Genomic DNA, 2,537 nt, shown 5'->3' with positions numbered 1-2,537 from the left:
GGCGCCGAGCCTGGACTGTTTTTCTTATCTGCGGTATTGGATATTGTGAAAAGTATGCACAGACATTTTTTTTTTTTTTCTCATCAGATTTTCTTAGTATTTGTGTATTTATGTGTGGCCCAAGACACTTTTATTCTTCCAATGTGATACAGAAAAGAAAAAAGATTAACACTACAGGGCAGGGAATGAGCCTGTTTTATTCACCAGTCTGCCTGCAGGGTCTAGTCCAATGTTAGTACTTAACAAGCATCTGTTTACTGCAGGAATAAACAGTGAGCTGGAGAGTTATGTCTGAGGGCTGGATGACCCAGAAGGCTGCTGAGCAAGCAAGTTATGCAATGAACAGCTGCAGAGCAGAATGGATGAAGCAGGGAAAGACCAGATTCCAGGAGAGACTGGCCAAGAAGCTGCTGTCCCAGGACAGGCTGGAATGAGGCAGGAGTGACAGGCACACAGAGGAAGGATTGGTTGGATGTGGTTCCAGGGAATGCCTTGCAGCTCTTGGTGTGTGTTCAGTTAGGACTTAGGGCTGGCACAGCTGCTTGGCAGGGTCAGGGGTTCAGTAGCAAGGCAGAGATAACTATGCCCTTGTTGGGGTTTAGCTGATGGGGATAGGACTAAGGAGAGGTGAGGTCACTGGAAGAGTCTGGGACTGGGAGGATGGAGCTGGCACAGGACAAATTCAGACCTTTCTAGGAGTTATGTAAACCGAGGGGCATTGTGGGGTGCAGTGGCTTGCATCTGTAGTTCCCAGCTACTTGGGAGGCTGGAGCAGGAGAATTGCTTGAGGCCAGGAGTTTGAGACCAGCCTGGGCAACACAGCAAGACTCTATCTCTATTTTAAAAAACAAACAACTGAGGGGGTGAGAATACTGCGAGAAAGAGTTAAAGAGAGAAAGGAGGCAGAGGAAAGCAAGAGAGAAAATGTTATGGGACAAATGTGAGCCCCCTAGCTGGCTTAGGGAGAGTAAGAGGAACCAGGGAGTGGACAGAGGAGGAACTTTGGGTGGAGTGGCAGATCCAAGGTGCTCTGCAGTCAGGCCAATCTGAGTTCAAATCCTGAATTTTTTTTTTTTGGAGATAGAGTCTCACTTTTGTTGCCCCTGTTGAGTGCCTTGTAGTCACAGCTTACAGCAACCTCAAACTCTTGGGCTCAAGCTATTCTCTTGCCTCAGTCTTCCAAGTAGCTGGGACTACAGGCACCCACAGCACCAGGCTAGTTTTAAAGATAGGGGTTTCACTGTGCTTCAGGCTGGTCTTGAACTTCTAAACTCGGGCAATCTATCTGCCTCAGGCTCCCAGAGTGCTATGATTACAGGCGTGAGCCACAGGGTCTAGTCAAATCCTGGCTCTTTTTTTTTAGACAGGGTCTTGCTCTGGCACCTGGGCTAGAGAGCAGTGGCATCATTGTAGCTCCCTACAAGTTCAAGCTCCTGGGCTCAAGGGATTCCCTGCCTCAGCCTCCCAAGTAGCTGGGACTATAGGCACATGCTACCACCCTTGCCCGACTTTTCTATTTTTTTAGAGGCAAGGTTTTGCTCTTACTCAGGTTGGTTTTGAACTCCTGGTCTCACTCAGAGATCTTCCTGTAGCTAACCAAAGTGCCAGGATTATAGGTGTGAGCCACTTCATCTGGCGTTGACTCTCCACTTAATCCCTTGAGTGTCTGTTTCCTGATCTATTAATCATAGACATCGCCTACATTATAGAGTGGTTGGGAGGATTAAATTAGGTAAGATATGTATGGTATTTTTTTTTTTTTTGAGACAGAGCCTCAAGCTATCCCCCTGGGTAGAATGCCATGGCATCATAGCTCACAGCAACCTCCAACTCCTGGGCTCAAGCAAGTCTCTTGCCTCCGCCTCCCAAGTAGCTGGGACCACAGGCGTCCGCCACAACCCTGGCTATTTTTGTTGCATCTGTCATTGTTGTTTTGTTGGGCCCGGGCTGGATTCAAACCCGCCACCTTAGGTGTATGTGGCTGGCGCCTTTGCCACTTGAGCCACAGGCGCCAAGCTGATATGTATGGTATTTAGTGCAATGCCTAGACAGAGTAAACACTAGGTAAGTTTTAGCTGCTTTCTGCCTACCTGCCTGTTTGCCTTCTTTTCTTCCTTTAGGAGTAGATGTTTATCTGGCCAGAAGCTGGGTAGGTTCAGAAGGCCATTCATTATCACTTTACTCAGGGATGTTCTTACTCGGACAGGCTAATCCTGTTCATCGCTGTGACTACATGGTGAACTTAAACGTCCCAGGAATCAGCTCAATTTCTTCTCAGAAGGAAAATCCCTTTAAGAATCCAAATGATAGGCTTGGCACCTGTGGCTCAAGTGGCTAAGGCGCCAGCCACATACACCTAAGGTGGCGGGTTTGAATCCAGCCCGGGCCCACCAAAACAACAATGACAGATGCAACCAAAAAATAGCCAGGGTTGTGGCGGACGCCTGTGGTCCCAGCTACTTGGGAGGCTGAGGCAGGAGACTCGCTTGAGCCCAGGAGTTGGAGGTTGCTGTGAGCTGTGATGCCACGGCACTCTA

This window comes from Otolemur garnettii, unplaced genomic scaffold (genome assembly GCF_000181295.1).
Source record: "Otolemur garnettii isolate 467f Iridium unplaced genomic scaffold, OtoGar3 scaffold00244, whole genome shotgun sequence".
In the NCBI taxonomy this organism is placed as follows: domain Eukaryota; kingdom Metazoa; phylum Chordata; class Mammalia; order Primates; family Galagidae; genus Otolemur; species Otolemur garnettii.
Note: the sequence above shows the minus strand (reverse complement) of the source record.